Source organism: Hoplias malabaricus, chromosome 2, assembly GCF_029633855.1.
Source record: "Hoplias malabaricus isolate fHopMal1 chromosome 2, fHopMal1.hap1, whole genome shotgun sequence".
NCBI classification, from domain to species: domain Eukaryota; kingdom Metazoa; phylum Chordata; class Actinopteri; order Characiformes; family Erythrinidae; genus Hoplias; species Hoplias malabaricus.
In genome coordinates, this window is record NC_089801.1 from 13,307,513 (window position 1) to 13,325,814 (window position 18,302).

Below are 18,302 nucleotides of genomic sequence, written 5' to 3' on the forward strand. Positions count from 1 at the left end.
GCTTTTTCGCTTTCCCAACCAAAGCCCCAAGACGGTCACTCCAGGTGTCCGTGACAGGGATGATCTCTGTCAGAGCACGAGGGGGGAATCTTGAGAGGAGCGGGACCCGGGTGAACTCGAGAGAGCAGAACTCTGTCTAATTGATGATTGTATAGATTTTCACTGGAAGACACTCAGAATGAAGGGCATTGCAGTAGCTCAAGGTAACCATTCCAAAAAACAATGCGAGACATTGAATTGTCAGCCGTTAAAAACCTAATGCAAAGTCAGGTCTCTGAGTCTGCCGAAACCCGGAATCGAACCAGGGACCTTTAGATCTTCAGTCTAACGCTCTCCCAACTGAGCTATTTCGGCATAAAAGAAACACGCGGCGGTCACGGTCACGGTCGGAGAAGTTCGGACCTACATTGGACGCCTAAAGTAGATTTGTTGGAACAACAAAAATGGCTTCACAGGAGACATTGCCAAGTTTCACCACCACAATTAGCAAATGCTACCTTCAAAATTCTTTTGATTGTACAAGTTTCTTAGAAAGCGCGCCCTACATGACACCAAACTTCAGTTTGCTTCCTTGCTTGTGAACGATGCGGTCTACGTTGTGCCGCGAGGGCTCTTTCTTGTTAGTTTAGCCACGCTTGCAATACATAGCGAATCTCTGATACCAAGCGGGCAATCGCTGTTCACTCAGTTGATGTTTGGCGTCCCAAAAACATACCTTGAAAGATTGGCAGAAGGAAACACTAAGAGTAGGTCCCACCGAGATTTGAACTCGGATCGCTGGATTCAGAGTCCAGAGTGCTAACCATTACACCATGGAACCTCCGACCCTTCGGGAGCGTTCGCATCACAATTCCTAATTCTTAATTTGCAAGCTGCGGCAACAATGGGTAAGATTTAATTACTCCGTTCACGAGGAGTAAAACGTCTTGAGAGGAACCAAATATCACAAAGTGGGAATTGTATGAAATGAAGCACAAGTTTGCATTTTAGCGCAAGATTCCAGCACTTCACACTCTGTAGAGAAGGTTCCCTTGCATGTGGGTGGAAACGTTTTAACAGAATTACAATTCGGCCCAGATCAGCGGGTGTTAACAGGATTGCTCCGTCACGCGGTTAAGGCAGCTGCTCCGAGACTCTAGCAAAGGAAACCGAGCAGCAGGTCCCACCGAGATTTGAACTCGGATCGCTGGATTCAGAGTCCAGAGTGCTAACCGTTACACCATGGAACCTCTGCAAGCGTCAGCCACTGAGAGTACGACTGAGGAGCGAAAACTGACAGGAGTGTTATTGTAAAGATTTACAGCTATATATGAGTGAGCTGCTTCCACTTTGGTCAATTTCATTCTTGTTGACACTAACAGTGAGCCAGGAACTTGTGATGCAAGTAGGCATGATGTCTGACAACATGGAAAAAACCTCCTTCACAAGGACGCTTTGGAGGATCCGAAGCTCCGCTTGCCGAAACCCAGGATCGAACCAGGGACCTTTAGATCTTCAGTCTAACGCTCTCCCAACTGAGCTATTTCGGCTTGAACGCCGTATGCAGGCAAGTGATCAAAATTGCAGAAGTGCAGACGTCGATGGCCAGAAAGACAGGTTTGTTTAGTATTCACAGAATTAAGGACTCTACTCTCTGACATCAGTTCGGTTCCTCAACGTGGTTACATCCCTGTGGTTTGGCCTATTATACCTTTTTGTATAACAGAGGGCAGTCACGAAAGGCTAGGTTCACATGCATCAAACACTAGGTTCCACCGAGATTTGAACTCGGATCACTGGATTCAAAGTCCAGAGTGCTAACCATTACACCATTGAACCGCTGAGAAGCTTTTTCGCTTTCCCAACCAAAGCCCCAAGACGGTCACTCCAGGTGTCCGTGACAGGGATGATCTCTGTCAGAGCACGAGGGGGGAATCTTGAGAGGAGCGGGACCCGAGTGAACTCGAGAGAGCAGAACTCTGTCTAATTGATGATTGTATAGATTTTCACTGGAAGACACTCAGAATGAAGGGCATTGCAGTAGCTCAAGGTAACCATTCCAAAAAACAATGCGAGACATTGAATTGTCAGCCGTTAAAAACCTAATGCAAAGTCAGGTCTCTGAGTCTGCCGAAACCCGGGATCGAACCAGGGACCTTTAGATCTTCAGTCTAACGCTCTCCCAACTGAGCTATTTCGGCATAAAAGAAACACGCGGCGGTCACGGTCACGGTCGGAGAAGTTCGGACCTACATTGGACGCCTAAAGTAGATTTGTTGGAACAACAAAAATGGCTTCACAGGAGACATTGCCAAGTTTCACCACCACAATTAGCAAATGCTACCTTCAAAATTCTTTTGATTGTACAAGTTTCTTAGAAAGCGCGCCCTACATGACACCAAACTTCAGTTTGCTTCCTTGCTTGTGAACGATGCGGTCTACGTTGTGCCGCGAGGGCTCTTTCTTGTTAGTTTAGCCACGCTTGCAATACATAGCGAATCTCTGATACCAAGCGGGCAATCGCTGTTCACTCAGTTGATGTTTGGCGTCCCAAAAACATACCTTGAAAGATTGGCAGAAGGAAACACTAAGAGTAGGTCCCACCGAGATTTGAACTCGGATCGCTGGATTCAGAGTCCAGAGTGCTAACCATTACACCATGGAACCTCCGACCCTTCGGGAGCGTTCGCATCACAATTCCTAATTCTTAATTTGCAAGCTGCGGCAACAATGGGTAAGATTTAATTACTCCGTTCACGAGGAGTAAAACGTCTTGAGAGGAACCAAATATCACAAAGTGGGAATTGTATGAAATGAAGCACAAGTTTGCATTTTAGCGCAAGATTCCAGCACTTCACACTCTGTAGAGAAGGTTCCCTTGCATGTGGGTGGAAACGTTTTAACAGAATTACAATTCGGCCCAGATCAGCGGGTGTTAACAGGATTGCTCCGTCACGCGGTTAAGGCAGCTGCTCCGAGACTCTAGCAAAGGAAACCGAGCAGCAGGTCCCACCGAGATTTGAACTCGGATCGCTGGATTCAGAGTCCAGAGTGCTAACCGTTACACCATGGAACCTCTGCAAGCGTCAGCCACTGAGAGTACGACTGAGGAGCGAAAACTGACAGGAGTGTTATTGTAAAGATTTACAGCTATATATGAGTGAGCTGCTTCCACTTTGGTCAATTTCATTCTTGTTGACACTAACAGTGAGCCAGGAACTTGTGATGCAAGTAGGCATGATGTCTGACAACATGGAAAAAACCTCCTTCACAAGGACGCTTTGGAGGATCCGAAGCTCCGCTTGCCGAAACCCAGGATCGAACCAGGGACCTTTAGATCTTCAGTCTAACGCTCTCCCAACTGAGCTATTTCGGCTTGAACGCCGTATGCAGGCAAGTGATCAAAATTGCAGAAGTGCAGACGTCGATGGCCAGAAAGACAGGTTTGTTTAGTATTCACAGAATTAAGGACTCTACTCTCTGACATCAGTTCGGTTCCTCAACGTGGTTACATCCCTGTGGTTTGGCCTATTATACCTTTTTGTATAACAGAGGGCAGTCACGAAAGGCTAGGTTCACATGCATCAAACACTAGGTTCCACCGAGATTTGAACTCGGATCACTGGATTCAAAGTCCAGAGTGCTAACCATTACACCATTGAACCGCTGAGAAGCTTTTTCGCTTTCCCAACCAAAGCCCCAAGACGGTCACTCCAGGTGTCCGTGACAGGGATGATCTCTGTCAGAGCACGAGGGGGGAATCTTGAGAGGAGCGGGACCCGAGTGAACTCGAGAGAGCAGAACTCTGTCTAATTGATGATTGTATAGATTTTCACTGGAAGACACTCAGAATGAAGGGCATTGCAGTAGCTCAAGGTAACCATTCCAAAAAACAATGCGAGACATTGAATTGTCAGCCGTTAAAAACCTAATGCAAAGTCAGGTCTCTGAGTCTGCCGAAACCCGGGATCGAACCAGGGACCTTTAGATCTTCAGTCTAACGCTCTCCCAACTGAGCTATTTCGGCATAAAAGAAACACGCGGCGGTCACGGTCACGGTCGGAGAAGTTCGGACCTACATTGGACGCCTAAAGTAGATTTGTTGGAACAACAAAAATGGCTTCACAGGAGACATTGCCAAGTTTCACCACCACAATTAGCAAATGCTACCTTCAAAATTCTTTTGATTGTACAAGTTTCTTAGAAAGCGCGCCCTACATGACACCAAACTTCAGTTTGCTTCCTTGCTTGTGAACGATGCGGTCTACGTTGTGCCGCGAGGGCTCTTTCTTGTTAGTTTAGCCACGCTTGCAATACATAGCGAATCTCTGATACCAAGCGGGCAATCGCTGTTCACTCAGTTGATGTTTGGCGTCCCAAAAACATACCTTGAAAGATTGGCAGAAGGAAACACTAAGAGTAGGTCCCACCGAGATTTGAACTCGGATCGCTGGATTCAGAGTCCAGAGTGCTAACCATTACACCATGGAACCTCCGACCCTTCGGGAGCGTTCGCATCACAATTCCTAATTCTTAATTTGCAAGCTGCGGCAACAATGGGTAAGATTTAATTACTCCGTTCACGAGGAGTAAAACGTCTTGAGAGGAACCAAATATCACAAAGTGGGAATTGTATGAAATGAAGCACAAGTTTGCATTTTAGCGCAAGATTCCAGCACTTCACACTCTGTAGAGAAGGTTCCCTTGCATGTGGGTGGAAACGTTTTAACAGAATTACAATTCGGCCCAGATCAGCGGGTGTTAACAGGATTGCTCCGTCACGCGGTTAAGGCAGCTGCTCCGAGACTCTAGCAAAGGAAACCGAGCAGCAGGTCCCACCGAGATTTGAACTCGGATCGCTGGATTCAGAGTCCAGAGTGCTAACCGTTACACCATGGAACCTCTGCAAGCGTCAGCCACTGAGAGTACGACTGAGGAGCGAAAACTGACAGGAGTGTTATTGTAAAGATTTACAGCTATATATGAGTGAGCTGCTTCCACTTTGGTCAATTTCATTCTTGTTGACACTAACAGTGAGCCAGGAACTTGTGATGCAAGTAGGCATGATGTCTGACAACATGGAAAAAACCTCCTTCACAAGGACGCTTTGGAGGATCCGAAGCTCCGCTTGCCGAAACCCAGGATCGAACCAGGGACCTTTAGATCTTCAGTCTAACGCTCTCCCAACTGAGCTATTTCGGCTTGAACGCCGTATGCAGGCAAGTGATCAAAATTGCAGAAGTGCAGACGTCGATGGCCAGAAAGACAGGTTTGTTTAGTATTCACAGAATTAAGGACTCTACTCTCTGACATCAGTTCGGTTCCTCAACGTGGTTACATCCCTGTGGTTTGGCCTATTATACCTTTTTGTATAACAGAGGGCAGTCACGAAAGGCTAGGTTCACATGCATCAAACACTAGGTTCCACCGAGATTTGAACTCGGATCACTGGATTCAAAGTCCAGAGTGCTAACCATTACACCATTGAACCGCTGAGAAGCTTTTTCGCTTTCCCAACCAAAGCCCCAAGACGGTCACTCCAGGTGTCCGTGACAGGGATGATCTCTGTCAGAGCACGAGGGGGGAATCTTGAGAGGAGCGGGACCCGAGTGAACTCGAGAGAGCAGAACTCTGTCTAATTGATGATTGTATAGATTTTCACTGGAAGACACTCAGAATGAAGGGCATTGCAGTAGCTCAAGGTAACCATTCCAAAAAACAATGCGAGACATTGAATTGTCAGCCGTTAAAAACCTAATGCAAAGTCAGGTCTCTGAGTCTGCCGAAACCCGGGATCGAACCAGGGACCTTTAGATCTTCAGTCTAACGCTCTCCCAACTGAGCTATTTCGGCATAAAAGAAACACGCGGCGGTCACGGTCACGGTCGGAGAAGTTCGGACCTACATTGGACGCCTAAAGTAGATTTGTTGGAACAACAAAAATGGCTTCACAGGAGACATTGCCAAGTTTCACCACCACAATTAGCAAATGCTACCTTCAAAATTCTTTTGATTGTACAAGTTTCTTAGAAAGCGCGCCCTACATGACACCAAACTTCAGTTTGCTTCCTTGCTTGTGAACGATGCGGTCTACGTTGTGCCGCGAGGGCTCTTTCTTGTTAGTTTAGCCACGCTTGCAATACATAGCGAATCTCTGATACCAAGCGGGCAATCGCTGTTCACTCAGTTGATGTTTGGCGTCCCAAAAACATACCTTGAAAGATTGGCAGAAGGAAACACTAAGAGTAGGTCCCACCGAGATTTGAACTCGGATCGCTGGATTCAGAGTCCAGAGTGCTAACCATTACACCATGGAACCTCCGACCCTTCAGGAGCGTTCGCATCACAATTCCTAATTCTTAATTTGCAAGCTGCGGCAACAATGGGTTAGATTTAATTACTCCGTTCACGAGGAGTAAAACGTCTTGAGAGGAACCAAATATCACAAAGTGGGAATTGTATGAAATGAAGCACAAGTTTGCATTTTAGCGCAAGATTCCAGCACTTCACACTCTGTAGAGAAGGTTCCCTTGCATGTGGGTGGAAACGTTTTAACAGAATTACAATTCGGCCCAGATCAGCGGGTGTTAACAGGATTGCTCCGTCACGCGGTTAAGGCAGCTGCTCCGAGACTCTAGCAAAGGAAACCGAGCAGCAGGTCCCACCGAGATTTGAACTCGGATCGCTGGATTCAGAGTCCAGAGTGCTAACCGTTACACCATGGAACCTCTGCAAGCGTCAGCCACTGAGAGTACGACTGAGGAGCGAAAACTGACAGGAGTGTTATTGTAAAGATTTACAGCTATATATGAGTGAGCTGCTTCCACTTTGGTCAATTTCATTCTTGTTGACACTAACAGTGAGCCAGGAACTTGTGATGCAAGTAGGCATGATGTCTGACAACATGGAAAAAACCTCCTTCACAAGGACGCTTTGGAGGATCCGAAGCTCCGCTTGCCGAAACCCAGGATCGAACCAGGGACCTTTAGATCTTCAGTCTAACGCTCTCCCAACTGAGCTATTTCGGCTCGAACGCCGTATGCAGGCAAGTGATCAAAATTGCAGAAATGCAGACGTCGATGGCCAGAAAGACAGGTTTGTTTAGTATTCACAGAATTAAGGACTCTACTCTCTGACATCAGTTCGGTTCCTCAACGTGGTTACATCCCTGTGGTTTGGCCTATTATACCTTTTTCCATTTTCGTATAACAGAGGGCAGTCACGAAAGGCTAGGTTCACATGCATCAAACACTAGGTTCCACCGAGATTTGAACTCGGATCACTGGATTCAAAGTCCAGAGTGCTAACCATTACACCATGGAACCGCTGAGAAGCTTTTTCGCTTTCCCAACCAAAGCCCCAAGACGGTCACTCCAGGTGTCCGTGACAGGGATGATCTCTGTCAGAGCACGAGGGGGGAATCTTGAGAGGAGCGGGACCCGAGTGAACTCGAGAGAGCAGAACTCTGTCTAATTGATGATTGTATAGATTTTCACTGGAAGACACTCAGAATGAAGGGCATTGCAGTAGCTCAAGGTAACCATTCCAAAAAACAATGCGAGACATTGAATTGTCAGCCGTTAAAAACCTAATGCAAAGTCAGGTCTCTGAGTCTGCCGAAACCCGGGATCGAACCAGGGACCTTTAGATCTTCAGTCTAACGCTCTCCCAACTGAGCTATTTCGGCATAAAAGAAACACGCGGCGGTCACGGTCACGGTCGGAGAAGTTCGGACCTACATTGGACGCCTAAAGTAGATTTGTTGGAACAACAAAAATGGCTTCACAGGAGACATTGCCAAGTTTCACCACCACAATTAGCAAATGCTACCTTCAAAATTCTTTTGATTGTACAAGTTTCTTAGAAAGCGCGCCCTACATGACACCAAACTTCAGTTTGCTTCCTTGCTTGTGAACGATGCGGTCTACGTTGTGCCGCGAGGGCTCTTTCTTGTTAGTTTAGCCACGCTTGCAATACATAGCGAATCTCTGATACCAAGCGGGCAATCGCTGTTCACTCAGTTGATGTTTGGCGTCCCAAAAACATACCTTGAAAGATTGGCAGAAGGAAACACTAAGAGTAGGTCCCACCGAGATTTGAACTCGGATCGCTGGATTCAGAGTCCAGAGTGCTAACCATTACACCATGGAACCTCCGACCCTTCGGGAGCGTTCGCATCACAATTCCTAATTCTTAATTTGCAAGCTGCGGCAACAATGGGTAAGATTTAATTACTCCGTTCACGAGGAGTAAAACGTCTTGAGAGGAACCAAATATCACAAAGTGGGAATTGTATGAAATGAAGCACAAGTTTGCATTTTAGCGCAAGATTCCAGCACTTCACACTCTGTAGAGAAGGTTCCCTTGCATGTGGGTGGAAACGTTTTAACAGAATTACAATTCGGCCCAGATCAGCGGGTGTTAACAGGATTGCTCCGTCACGCGGTTAAGGCAGCTGCTCCGAGACTCTAGCAAAGGAAACCGAGCAGCAGGTCCCACCGAGATTTGAACTCGGATCGCTGGATTCAGAGTCCAGAGTGCTAACCGTTACACCATGGAACCTCTGCAAGCATCAGCCACTGAGAGTACGACTGAGGAGCGAAAACTGACAGGAGTGTTATTGTAAAGATTTACAGCTATATATGAGTGAGCTGCTTCCACTTTGGTCAATTTCATTCTTGTTGACACTAACAGTGAGCCAGGAACTTGTGATGCAAGTAGGCATGATGTCTGACAACATGGAAAAAACCTCCTTCACAAGGACGCTTTGGAGGATCCGAAGCTCCGCTTGCCGAAACCCAGGATCGAACCAGGGACCTTTAGATCTTCAGTCTAACGCTCTCCCAACTGAGCTATTTCGGCTCGAACGCCGTATGCAGGCAAGTGATCAAAATTGCAGAAATGCAGACGTCGATGGCCAGAAAGACAGGTTTGTTTAGTATTCACAGAATTAAGGACTCTACTCTCTGACATCAGTTCGGTTCCTCAACGTGGTTACATCCCTGTGGTTTGGCCTATTATACCTTTTTCCATTTTCGTATAACAGAGGGCAGTCACGAAAGGCTAGGTTCACATGCATCAAACACTAGGTTCCACCGAGATTTGAACTCGGATCACTGGATTCAAAGTCCAGAGTGCTAACCATTACACCATGGAACCGCTGAGAAGCTTTTTCGCTTTCCCAACCAAAGCCCCAAGACGGTCACTCCAGGTGTCCGTGACAGGGATGATCTCTGTCAGAGCACGAGGGGGGAATCTTGAGAGGAGCGGGACCCGAGTGAACTCGAGAGAGCAGAACTCTGTCTAATTGATGATTGTATAGATTTTCACTGGAAGACACTCAGAATGAAGGGCATTGCAGTAGCTCAAGGTAACCATTCCAAAAAACAATGCGAGACATTGAATTGTCAGCCGTTAAAAACCTAATGCAAAGTCAGGTCTCTGAGTCTGCCGAAACCCGGGATCGAACCAGGGACCTTTAGATCTTCAGTCTAACGCTCTCCCAACTGAGCTATTTCGGCATAAAAGAAACACGCGGCGGTCACGGTCACGGTCGGAGAAGTTCGGACCTACATTGGACGCCTAAAGTAGATTTGTTGGAACAACAAAAATGGCTTCACAGGAGACATTGCCAAGTTTCACCACCACAATTAGCAAATGCTACCTTCAAAATTCTTTTGATTGTACAAGTTTCTTAGAAAGCGCGCCCTACATGACACCAAACTTCAGTTTGCTTCCTTGCTTGTGAACGATGCGGTCTACGTTGTGCCGCGAGGGCTCTTTCTTGTTAGTTTAGCCACGCTTGCAATACATAGCGAATCTCTGATACCAAGCGGGCAATCGCTGTTCACTCAGTTGATGTTTGGCGTCCCAAAAACATACCTTGAAAGATTGGCAGAAGGAAACACTAAGAGTAGGTCCCACCGAGATTTGAACTCGGATCGCTGGATTCAGAGTCCAGAGTGCTAACCATTACACCATGGAACCTCCGACCCTTTGGGAGCGTTCGCATCACAATTCCTATTTCTTAATTTGCAAGCTGCGGCAACAATGGGTAAGATTTAATTACTCCGTTCACGAGGAGTAAAACGTCTTGAGAGGAACCAAATATCACAAAGTGGGAATTGTATGAAATGAAGCACAAGTTTGCATTTTAGCGCAAGATTCCAGCACTTCACACTCTGTAGAGAAGGTTCCCTTGCATGTGGGTGGAAACGTTTTAACAGAATTACAATTCGGCCCAGATCAGCGGGTGTTAACAGGATTGCTCCGTCACGCGGTTAAGGCAGCTGCTCCGAGACTCTAGCAAAGGAAACCGAGCAGCAGGTCCCACCGAGATTTGAACTCGGATCGCTGGATTCAGAGTCCAGAGTGCTAACCGTTACACCATGGAACCTCTGCAAGCATCAGCCACTGAGAGTACGACTGAGGAGCGAAAACTGACAGGAGTGTTATTGTAAAGATTTACAGCTATATATGAGTGAGCTGCTTCCACTTTGGTCAATTTCATTCTTGTTGACACTAACAGTGAGCCAGGAACTTGTGATGCAAGTAGGCATGATGTCTGACAACATGGAAAAAACCTCCTTCACAAGGACGCTTTGGAGGATCCGAAGCTCCGCTTGCCGAAACCCAGGATCGAACCAGGGACCTTTAGATCTTCAGTCTAACGCTCTCCCAACTGAGCTATTTCGGCTCGAACGCCATATGCAGGCAAGTGATCAAAATTGCAGAAGTGCAGACGTCGATGGCCAGAAAGACAGGTTTGTTTAGTATTCACAGAATTAAGGACTCTACTCTCTGACATCAGTTCGGTTCCTCAACGTGGTTACATCCCTGTGGTTTGGCCTATTATACCTTTTTCCATTTTCGTATAACAGAGGGCAGTCACGAAAGGCTAGGTTCACATGCATCAAACACTAGGTTCCACCGAGATTTGAACTCGGATCACTGGATTCAAAGTCCAGAGTGCTAACCATTACACCATTGAACCGCTGAGAAGCTTTTTCGCTTTCCCAACCAAAGCCCCAAGACGGTCACTCCAGGTGTCCGTGACAGGGATGATCTCTGTCAGAGCACGAGGGGGGAATCTTGAGAGGAGCGGGACCCGAGTGAACTCGAGAGAGCAGAACTCTGTCTAATTGATGATTGTATAGATTTTCACTGGAAGACACTCAGAATGAAGGGCATTGCAGTAGCTCAAGGTAACCATTCCAAAAAACAATGCGAGACATTGAATTGTCAGCCGTTAAAAACCTAATGCAAAGTCAGGTCTCTGAGTCTGCCGAAACCCGGGATCGAACCAGGGACCTTTAGATCTTCAGTCTAACGCTCTCCCAACTGAGCTATTTCGGCATAAAAGAAACACGCGGCGGTCACGGTCACGGTCGGAGAAGTTCGGACCTACATTGGACGCCTAAAGTAGATTTGTTGGAACAACAAAAATGGCTTCACAGGAGACATTGCCAAGTTTCACCACCACAATTAGCAAATGCTACCTTCAAAATTCTTTTGATTGTACAAGTTTCTTAGAAAGCGCGCCCTACATGACACCAAACTTCAGTTTGCTTCCTTGCTTGTGAACGATGCGGTCTACGTTGTGCCGCGAGGGCTCTTTCTTGTTAGTTTAGCCACGCTTGCAATACATAGCGAATCTCTGATACCAAGCGGGCAATCGCTGTTCACTCAGTTGATGTTTGGCGTCCCAAAAACATACCTTGAAAGATTGGCAGAAGGAAACACTAAGAGTAGGTCCCACCGAGATTTGAACTCGGATCACTGGATTCAGAGTCCAGAGTGCTAACCATTACACCATGGAACCTCCGACCCTTCGGGAGCGTTCGCATCACAATTCCTAATTCTTAATTTGCAAGCTGCGGCAACAATGGGTTAGATTTAATTACTCCGTTCACGAGGAGTAAAACGTCTTGAGAGGAACCAAATATCACAAAGTGGGAATTGTATGAAATGAAGCACAAGTTTGCATTTTAGCGCAAGATTCCAGCACTTCACACTCTGTAGAGAAGGTTCCCTTGCATGTGGGTGGAAACGTTTTAACAGAATTACAATTCGGCCCAGATCAGCGGGTGTTAACAGGATTGCTCCGTCACGCGGTTAAGGCAGCTGCTCCGAGACTCTAGCAAAGGAAACCGAGCAGCAGGTCCCACCGAGATTTGAACTCGGATCGCTGGATTCAGAGTCCAGAGTGCTAACCGTTACACCATGGAACCTCTGCAAGCGTCAGCCACTGAGAGTACGACTGAGGAGCGAAAACTGACAGGAGTGTTATTGTAAAGATTTACAGCTATATATGAGTGAGCTGCTTCCACTTTGGTCAATTTCATTCTTGTTGACACTAACAGTGAGCCAGGAACTTGTGATGCAAGTAGGCATGATGTCTGACAACATGGAAAAAACCTCCTTCACAAGGACGCTTTGGAGGATCCGAAGCTCCGCTTGCCGAAACCCAGGATCGAACCAGGGACCTTTAGATCTTCAGTCTAACGCTCTCCCAACTGAGCTATTTCGGCTCGAACGCCGTATGCAGGCAAGTGATCAAAATTGCAGAAATGCAGACGTCGATGGCCAGAAAGACAGGTTTGTTTAGTATTCACAGAATTAAGGACTCTACTCTCTGACATCAGTTCGGTTCCTCAACGTGGTTACATCCCTGTGGTTTGGCCTATTATACCTTTTTCCATTTTCGTATAACAGAGGGCAGTCACGAAAGGCTAGGTTCACATGCATCAAACACTAGGTTCCACCGAGATTTGAACTCGGATCACTGGATTCAAAGTCCAGAGTGCTAACCATTACACCATGGAACCGCTGAGAAGCTTTTTCGCTTTCCCAACCAAAGCCCCAAGACGGTCACTCCAGGTGTCCGTGACAGGGATGATCTCTGTCAGAGCACGAGGGGGGAATCTTGAGAGGAGCGGGACCCGAGTGAACTCGAGAGAGCAGAACTCTGTCTAATTGATGATTGTATAGATTTTCACTGGAAGACACTCAGAATGAAGGGCATTGCAGTAGCTCAAGGTAACCATTCCAAAAAACAATGCGAGACATTGAATTGTCAGCCGTTAAAAACCTAATGCAAAGTCAGGTCTCTGAGTCTGCCGAAACCCGGGATCGAACCAGGGACCTTTAGATCTTCAGTCTAACGCTCTCCCAACTGAGCTATTTCGGCATAAAAGAAACACGCGGCGGTCACGGTCACGGTCGGAGAAGTTCGGACCTACATTGGACGCCTAAAGTAGATTTGTTGGAACAACAAAAATGGCTTCACAGGAGACATTGCCAAGTTTCACCACCACAATTAGCAAATGCTACCTTCAAAATTCTTTTGATTGTACAAGTTTCTTAGAAAGCGCGCCCTACATGACACCAAACTTCAGTTTGCTTCCTTGCTTGTGAACGATGCGGTCTACGTTGTGCCGCGAGGGCTCTTTCTTGTTAGTTTAGCCACGCTTGCAATACATAGCGAATCTCTGATACCAAGCGGGCAATCGCTGTTCACTCAGTTGATGTTTGGCGTCCCAAAAACATACCTTGAAAGATTGGCAGAAGGAAACACTAAGAGTAGGTCCCACCGAGATTTGAACTCGGATCGCTGGATTCAGAGTCCAGAGTGCTAACCATTACACCATGGAACCTCCGACCCTTCGGGAGCGTTCGCATCACAATTCCTAATTCTTAATTTGCAAGCTGCGGCAACAATGGGTTAGATTTAATTACTCCGTTCACGAGGAGTAAAACGTCTTGAGAGGAACCAAATATCACAAAGTGGGAATTGTATGAAATGAAGCACAAGTTTGCATTTTAGCGCAAGATTCCAGCACTTCACACTCTGTAGAGAAGGTTCCCTTGCATGTGGGTGGAAACGTTTTAACAGAATTACAATTCGGCCCAGATCAGCGGGTGTTAACAGGATTGCTCCGTCACGCGGTTAAGGCAGCTGCTCCGAGACTCTAGCAAAGGAAACCGAGCAGCAGGTCCCACTGAGATTTGAACTCGGATCGCTGGATTCAGAGTCCAGAGTGCTAACCGTTACACCATGGAACCTCTGCAAGCGTCAGCCACTGAGAGTACGACTGAGGAGCGAAAACTGACAGGAGTGTTATTGTAAAGATTTACAGCTATATATGAGTGAGCTGCTTCCACTTTGGTCAATTTCATTCTTGTTGACACTAACAGTGAGCCAGGAACTTGTGATGCAAGTAGGCATGATGTCTGACAACATGGAAAAAACCTCCTTCACAAGGACGCTTTGGAGGATCCGAAGCTCCGCTTGCCGAAACCCAGGATCGAACCAGGGACCTTTAGATCTTCAGTCTAACGCTCTCCCAACTGAGCTATTTCGGCTCGAACGCCGTATGCAGGCAAGTGATCAAAATTGCAGAAATGCAGACGTCGATGGCCAGAAAGACAGGTTTGTTTAGTATTCACAGAATTAAGGACTCTACTCTCTGACATCAGTTCGGTTCCTCAACGTGGTTACATCCCTGTGGTTTGGCCTATTATACCTTTTTCGTATAACAGAGGGCAGTCACGAAAGGCTAGGTTCACATGCATCAAACACTAGGTTCCACCGAGATTTGAACTCGGATCACTGGATTCAAAGTCCAGAGTGCTAACCATTACACCATGGAACCGCTGAGAAGCTTTTTCGCTTTCCCAACCAAAGCCCCAAGACGGTCACTCCAGGTGTCCGTGACAGGGATGATCTCTGTCAGAGCACGAGGGGGGAATCTTGAGAGGAGCGGGACCCGAGTGAACTCGAGAGAGCAGAACTCTGTCTAATTGATGATTGTATAGATTTTCACTGGAAGACACTCAGAATGAAGGGCATTGCAGTAGCTCAAGGTAACCATTCCAAAAAACAATGCGAGACATTGAATTGTCAGCCGTTAAAAACCTAATGCAAAGTCAGGTCTCTGAGTCTGCCGAAACCCGGGATCGAACCAGGGACCTTTAGATCTTCAGTCTAACGCTCTCCCAACTGAGCTATTTCGGCATAAAAGAAACACGCGGCGGTCACGGTCACGGTCGGAGAAGTTCGGACCTACATTGGACGCCTAAAGTAGATTTGTTGGAACAACAAAAATGGCTTCACAGGAGACATTGCCAAGTTTCACCACCACAATTAGCAAATGCTACCTTCAAAATTCTTTTGATTGTACAAGTTTCTTAGAAAGCGCGCCCTACATGACACCAAACTTCAGTTTGCTTCCTTGCTTGTGAACGATGCGGTCTACGTTGTGCCGCGAGGGCTCTTTCTTGTTAGTTTAGCCACGCTTGCAATACATAGCGAATCTCTGATACCAAGCGGGCAATCGCTGTTCACTCAGTTGATGTTTGGCGTCCCAAAAACATACCTTGAAAGATTGGCAGAAGGAAACACTAAGAGTAGGTCCCACCGAGATTTGAACTCGGATCGCTGGATTCAGAGTCCAGAGTGCTAACCATTACACCATGGAACCTCCGACCCTTCGGGAGCGTTCGCATCACAATCCCTAATTCTTAATTTGCAAGCTGCGGCAACAATGGGTTAGATTTAATTACTCCGTTCACGAGGAGTAAAACGTCTTGAGAGGAACCAAATATCACAAAGTGGGAATTGTATGAAATGAAGCACAAGTTTGCATTTTAGCGCAAGATTCCAGCACTTCACACTCTGTAGAGAAGGTTCCCTTGCATGTGGGTGGAAACGTTTTAACAGAATTACAATTCGGCCCAGATCAGCGGGTGTTAACAGGATTGCTCCGTCACGCGGTTAAGGCAGCTGCTCCGAGACTCTAGCAAAGGAAACCGAGCAGCAGGTCCCACCGAGATTTGAACTCGGATCGCTGGATTCAGAGTCCAGAGTGCTAACCGTTACACCATGGAACCTCTGCAAGCGTCAGCCACTGAGAGTACGACTGAGGAGCGAAAACTGACAGGAGTGTTATTGTAAAGATTTACAGCTATATATGAGTGAGCTGCTTCCACTTTGGTCAATTTCATTCTTGTTGACACTAACAGTGAGCCAGGAACTTGTGATGCAAGTAGGCATGATGTCTGACAACATGGAAAAAACCTCCTTCACAAAGACGCTTTGGAGGATCCGAAGCTCCGCTTGCCGAAACCCGGGATCGAACCAGGGACCTTTAGATCTTCAGTCTAACGCTCTCCCAACTGAGCTATTTCGGCTCGAACGCAGTACGCAGGCAAGTGATCAAAATTGCAGAAATGCAGACGTCGATGGCCAGAAAGACAGGTTTGTTTAGTATTCACAGAATTAAGGACTCTACTCTCTGACATCAGTTCGGTTCCTCAACGTGGTTACATCCCTGTGGTTTGGCCTATTATACCTTTTTCCATTTTCATATAACAGAGGGCAGTCACGAAAGGCTAGGTTCACATGCATCAAACACTAGGTTCCACCGAGATTTGAACTCGGATCACTGGATTCAAAGTCCAGAGTGCTAACCATTACACCATGCAACCGCTGAGAAGCTTTTTCGCTTTCCCAACCAAAGCCCCAAGACGGTCACTCCAGGTGTCCGTGACAGGGATGATCTCTGTCAGAGCACGAGGGGGGAATCTTGAGAGGAGCGGGACCCGAGTGAACTCGAGAGAGCAGAACTCTGTCTAATTGATGATTGTATAGATTTTCACTGGAAGACACTCAGAATGAAGGGCATTGCAGTAGCTCAAGGTAACCATTCCAAAAAACAATGCGAGACATTGAATTGTCAGCCGTTAAAAACCTAATGCAAAGTCAGGTCTCTGAGTCTGCCGAAACCCGGGATCGAACCAGGGACCTTTAGATCTTCAGTCTAACGCTCTCCCCACTGAGCTATTTCGGCATAAAAGAAACACGCGGCGGTCACGGTCACGGTCGGAGAAGTTCGGACCTACATTGGACGCCTAAAGTAGATTTGTTGGAACAACAAAAATGGCTTCACAGGAGACATTGCCAAGTTTCACCACCACAATTAGCAAATGCTACCTTCAAAATTCTTTTGATTGTACAAGTTTCTTAGAAAGCGCGCCCTACATGACACCAAACTTCAGTTTGCTTCCTTGCTTGTGAACGATGCGGTCTACGTTGTGCCGCGAGGGCTCTTTCTTGTTAGTTTAGCCACGCTTGCAATACATAGCGAATCTCTGATACCAAGCGGGCAATCGCTGTTCACTCAGTTGATGTTTGGCGTCCCAAAAACATACCTTGAAAGATTGGCAGAAGGAAACACTAAGAGTAGGTCCCACCGAGATTTGAACTCGGATCGCTGGATTCAGAGTCCAGAGTGCTAACCATTACACCATGGAACCTCTGACCCTTCGGGAGCGTTCGCATCACAATTCCTAATTCTTAATTTGCAAGCTGCGGCAACAATGGGTAAGATTTAATTACTCCGTTCACGAGGAGTAAAACGTCTTGAGAGGAACCAAATATCACAAAGTGGGAATTGTATGAAATGAAGCACAAGTTTGCATTTTAGCGCAAGATTCCAGCACTTCACACTCTGTAGAGAAGGTTCCCTTGCATGTGGGTGGAAACGTTTTAACAGAATTACAATTCGGCCCAGACCAGCGGGTGTTAACAGGATTGCTCCGTCACGCGGTTAAGGCAGCTGCTCCGAGACTCTAGCAAAGGAAACCGAGCAGCAGGTCCCACCGAGATTTGAACTCGGATCGCTGGATTCAGAGTCCAGAGTGCTAACCATTACACCATGGAACCTCCGACCCTTCGGGAGCGTTCGCATCACAATTCCTAATTCTTAATTTGCAAGCTGCGGCAACAATGGGTTAGATTTAATTACTCCGTTCACGAGGAGTAAAACGTCTTGAGAGGAACCAAATATCACAAAGTGGGAATTGTATGAAATGAAGCACAAGTTTGCATTTTAGCGCAAGATTCCAGCACTTCACACTCTGTAGAGAAGGTTCCCTTGCATGTGGGTGGAAACGTTTTAACAGAATTACAATTCGGCCCACATCAGCGGGTGTTAACAGGATTGCTCCGTCACGCGGTTAAGGCAGCTGCTCCGAGACTCTAGCAAAGGAAACCGAGCAGCAGGTCCCACCGAGATTTGAACTCGGATCGCTGGATTCAGAGTCCAGAGTGCTAACCGTTACACCATGGAACCTCTGCAAGCGTCAGCCACTGAGAGTACGACTGAGGAGCGAAAACTGACAGGAGTGTTATTGTAAAGATTTACAGCTATATATGAGTGAGCTGCTTCCACTTTGGTCAATTTCATTCTTGTTGACACTAACAGTGAGCCAGGAACTTGTGATGCAAGTAGGCATGATGTCTGACAACATGGAAAAAACCT

At 46.9% G+C, this 18,302-nt stretch overlaps 40 non-coding genes across 40 annotated transcripts; all 40 read right to left on the minus strand.

Annotated features, from left to right (window-relative positions):
- Positions 1–281: 281 nt before the first annotated feature.
- trnaf-gaa (transfer RNA phenylalanine (anticodon GAA)) lies at positions 282–354 on the minus strand. Its single transcript has one exon. It is a non-coding gene; the product is annotated as a tRNA-Phe (tRNA).
- A 394-nt stretch (positions 355–748) lies between these two features.
- On the minus strand, positions 749–820 carry trnaq-cug (transfer RNA glutamine (anticodon CUG)). Its single transcript has one exon. It is a non-coding gene; the product is annotated as a tRNA-Gln (tRNA).
- Positions 821–1,157: 337 nt separating this feature from the next.
- trnaq-cug (transfer RNA glutamine (anticodon CUG)) lies at positions 1,158–1,229 on the minus strand. Its single transcript has one exon. It is a non-coding gene; the product is annotated as a tRNA-Gln (tRNA).
- Positions 1,230–1,746: 517 nt separating this feature from the next.
- On the minus strand, positions 1,747–1,818 carry trnaq-uug (transfer RNA glutamine (anticodon UUG)). The gene has a single exon. It is a non-coding gene; the product is annotated as a tRNA-Gln (tRNA).
- Positions 1,819–2,107: 289 nt separating this feature from the next.
- trnaf-gaa (transfer RNA phenylalanine (anticodon GAA)) lies at positions 2,108–2,180 on the minus strand. Its single transcript has one exon. It is a non-coding gene; the product is annotated as a tRNA-Phe (tRNA).
- A 394-nt stretch (positions 2,181–2,574) lies between these two features.
- On the minus strand, positions 2,575–2,646 carry trnaq-cug (transfer RNA glutamine (anticodon CUG)). The gene has a single exon. It is a non-coding gene; the product is annotated as a tRNA-Gln (tRNA).
- A 337-nt stretch (positions 2,647–2,983) lies between these two features.
- On the minus strand, positions 2,984–3,055 carry trnaq-cug (transfer RNA glutamine (anticodon CUG)). Its single transcript has one exon. It is a non-coding gene; the product is annotated as a tRNA-Gln (tRNA).
- Positions 3,056–3,572: 517 nt separating this feature from the next.
- Positions 3,573–3,644, minus strand: trnaq-uug (transfer RNA glutamine (anticodon UUG)). Its single transcript has one exon. It is a non-coding gene; the product is annotated as a tRNA-Gln (tRNA).
- A 289-nt stretch (positions 3,645–3,933) lies between these two features.
- trnaf-gaa (transfer RNA phenylalanine (anticodon GAA)) lies at positions 3,934–4,006 on the minus strand. The gene has a single exon. It is a non-coding gene; the product is annotated as a tRNA-Phe (tRNA).
- A 394-nt stretch (positions 4,007–4,400) lies between these two features.
- trnaq-cug (transfer RNA glutamine (anticodon CUG)) lies at positions 4,401–4,472 on the minus strand. The gene has a single exon. It is a non-coding gene; the product is annotated as a tRNA-Gln (tRNA).
- Positions 4,473–4,809: 337 nt separating this feature from the next.
- Positions 4,810–4,881, minus strand: trnaq-cug (transfer RNA glutamine (anticodon CUG)). Its single transcript has one exon. It is a non-coding gene; the product is annotated as a tRNA-Gln (tRNA).
- Positions 4,882–5,398: 517 nt separating this feature from the next.
- On the minus strand, positions 5,399–5,470 carry trnaq-uug (transfer RNA glutamine (anticodon UUG)). The gene has a single exon. It is a non-coding gene; the product is annotated as a tRNA-Gln (tRNA).
- A 289-nt stretch (positions 5,471–5,759) lies between these two features.
- On the minus strand, positions 5,760–5,832 carry trnaf-gaa (transfer RNA phenylalanine (anticodon GAA)). The gene has a single exon. It is a non-coding gene; the product is annotated as a tRNA-Phe (tRNA).
- A 394-nt stretch (positions 5,833–6,226) lies between these two features.
- On the minus strand, positions 6,227–6,298 carry trnaq-cug (transfer RNA glutamine (anticodon CUG)). The gene has a single exon. It is a non-coding gene; the product is annotated as a tRNA-Gln (tRNA).
- Positions 6,299–6,635: 337 nt separating this feature from the next.
- On the minus strand, positions 6,636–6,707 carry trnaq-cug (transfer RNA glutamine (anticodon CUG)). Its single transcript has one exon. It is a non-coding gene; the product is annotated as a tRNA-Gln (tRNA).
- A 525-nt stretch (positions 6,708–7,232) lies between these two features.
- trnaq-uug (transfer RNA glutamine (anticodon UUG)) lies at positions 7,233–7,304 on the minus strand. The gene has a single exon. It is a non-coding gene; the product is annotated as a tRNA-Gln (tRNA).
- Positions 7,305–7,593: 289 nt separating this feature from the next.
- trnaf-gaa (transfer RNA phenylalanine (anticodon GAA)) lies at positions 7,594–7,666 on the minus strand. The gene has a single exon. It is a non-coding gene; the product is annotated as a tRNA-Phe (tRNA).
- Positions 7,667–8,060: 394 nt separating this feature from the next.
- Positions 8,061–8,132, minus strand: trnaq-cug (transfer RNA glutamine (anticodon CUG)). The gene has a single exon. It is a non-coding gene; the product is annotated as a tRNA-Gln (tRNA).
- A 337-nt stretch (positions 8,133–8,469) lies between these two features.
- On the minus strand, positions 8,470–8,541 carry trnaq-cug (transfer RNA glutamine (anticodon CUG)). The gene has a single exon. It is a non-coding gene; the product is annotated as a tRNA-Gln (tRNA).
- Positions 8,542–9,066: 525 nt separating this feature from the next.
- On the minus strand, positions 9,067–9,138 carry trnaq-uug (transfer RNA glutamine (anticodon UUG)). The gene has a single exon. It is a non-coding gene; the product is annotated as a tRNA-Gln (tRNA).
- A 289-nt stretch (positions 9,139–9,427) lies between these two features.
- On the minus strand, positions 9,428–9,500 carry trnaf-gaa (transfer RNA phenylalanine (anticodon GAA)). The gene has a single exon. It is a non-coding gene; the product is annotated as a tRNA-Phe (tRNA).
- Positions 9,501–9,894: 394 nt separating this feature from the next.
- trnaq-cug (transfer RNA glutamine (anticodon CUG)) lies at positions 9,895–9,966 on the minus strand. Its single transcript has one exon. It is a non-coding gene; the product is annotated as a tRNA-Gln (tRNA).
- A 337-nt stretch (positions 9,967–10,303) lies between these two features.
- trnaq-cug (transfer RNA glutamine (anticodon CUG)) lies at positions 10,304–10,375 on the minus strand. The gene has a single exon. It is a non-coding gene; the product is annotated as a tRNA-Gln (tRNA).
- Positions 10,376–10,900: 525 nt separating this feature from the next.
- Positions 10,901–10,972, minus strand: trnaq-uug (transfer RNA glutamine (anticodon UUG)). The gene has a single exon. It is a non-coding gene; the product is annotated as a tRNA-Gln (tRNA).
- A 289-nt stretch (positions 10,973–11,261) lies between these two features.
- On the minus strand, positions 11,262–11,334 carry trnaf-gaa (transfer RNA phenylalanine (anticodon GAA)). The gene has a single exon. It is a non-coding gene; the product is annotated as a tRNA-Phe (tRNA).
- Positions 11,335–11,728: 394 nt separating this feature from the next.
- trnaq-cug (transfer RNA glutamine (anticodon CUG)) lies at positions 11,729–11,800 on the minus strand. The gene has a single exon. It is a non-coding gene; the product is annotated as a tRNA-Gln (tRNA).
- A 337-nt stretch (positions 11,801–12,137) lies between these two features.
- trnaq-cug (transfer RNA glutamine (anticodon CUG)) lies at positions 12,138–12,209 on the minus strand. Its single transcript has one exon. It is a non-coding gene; the product is annotated as a tRNA-Gln (tRNA).
- A 525-nt stretch (positions 12,210–12,734) lies between these two features.
- trnaq-uug (transfer RNA glutamine (anticodon UUG)) lies at positions 12,735–12,806 on the minus strand. The gene has a single exon. It is a non-coding gene; the product is annotated as a tRNA-Gln (tRNA).
- Positions 12,807–13,095: 289 nt separating this feature from the next.
- Positions 13,096–13,168, minus strand: trnaf-gaa (transfer RNA phenylalanine (anticodon GAA)). Its single transcript has one exon. It is a non-coding gene; the product is annotated as a tRNA-Phe (tRNA).
- A 394-nt stretch (positions 13,169–13,562) lies between these two features.
- trnaq-cug (transfer RNA glutamine (anticodon CUG)) lies at positions 13,563–13,634 on the minus strand. The gene has a single exon. It is a non-coding gene; the product is annotated as a tRNA-Gln (tRNA).
- A 927-nt stretch (positions 13,635–14,561) lies between these two features.
- On the minus strand, positions 14,562–14,633 carry trnaq-uug (transfer RNA glutamine (anticodon UUG)). The gene has a single exon. It is a non-coding gene; the product is annotated as a tRNA-Gln (tRNA).
- A 289-nt stretch (positions 14,634–14,922) lies between these two features.
- trnaf-gaa (transfer RNA phenylalanine (anticodon GAA)) lies at positions 14,923–14,995 on the minus strand. Its single transcript has one exon. It is a non-coding gene; the product is annotated as a tRNA-Phe (tRNA).
- Positions 14,996–15,389: 394 nt separating this feature from the next.
- trnaq-cug (transfer RNA glutamine (anticodon CUG)) lies at positions 15,390–15,461 on the minus strand. The gene has a single exon. It is a non-coding gene; the product is annotated as a tRNA-Gln (tRNA).
- A 337-nt stretch (positions 15,462–15,798) lies between these two features.
- On the minus strand, positions 15,799–15,870 carry trnaq-cug (transfer RNA glutamine (anticodon CUG)). The gene has a single exon. It is a non-coding gene; the product is annotated as a tRNA-Gln (tRNA).
- Positions 15,871–16,097: 227 nt separating this feature from the next.
- trnaf-gaa (transfer RNA phenylalanine (anticodon GAA)) lies at positions 16,098–16,170 on the minus strand. Its single transcript has one exon. It is a non-coding gene; the product is annotated as a tRNA-Phe (tRNA).
- A 225-nt stretch (positions 16,171–16,395) lies between these two features.
- trnaq-uug (transfer RNA glutamine (anticodon UUG)) lies at positions 16,396–16,467 on the minus strand. The gene has a single exon. It is a non-coding gene; the product is annotated as a tRNA-Gln (tRNA).
- A 289-nt stretch (positions 16,468–16,756) lies between these two features.
- Positions 16,757–16,829, minus strand: trnaf-gaa (transfer RNA phenylalanine (anticodon GAA)). The gene has a single exon. It is a non-coding gene; the product is annotated as a tRNA-Phe (tRNA).
- A 394-nt stretch (positions 16,830–17,223) lies between these two features.
- trnaq-cug (transfer RNA glutamine (anticodon CUG)) lies at positions 17,224–17,295 on the minus strand. The gene has a single exon. It is a non-coding gene; the product is annotated as a tRNA-Gln (tRNA).
- A 337-nt stretch (positions 17,296–17,632) lies between these two features.
- trnaq-cug (transfer RNA glutamine (anticodon CUG)) lies at positions 17,633–17,704 on the minus strand. The gene has a single exon. It is a non-coding gene; the product is annotated as a tRNA-Gln (tRNA).
- Positions 17,705–18,041: 337 nt separating this feature from the next.
- Positions 18,042–18,113, minus strand: trnaq-cug (transfer RNA glutamine (anticodon CUG)). Its single transcript has one exon. It is a non-coding gene; the product is annotated as a tRNA-Gln (tRNA).
- Positions 18,114–18,302: the final 189 nt, after the last annotated feature.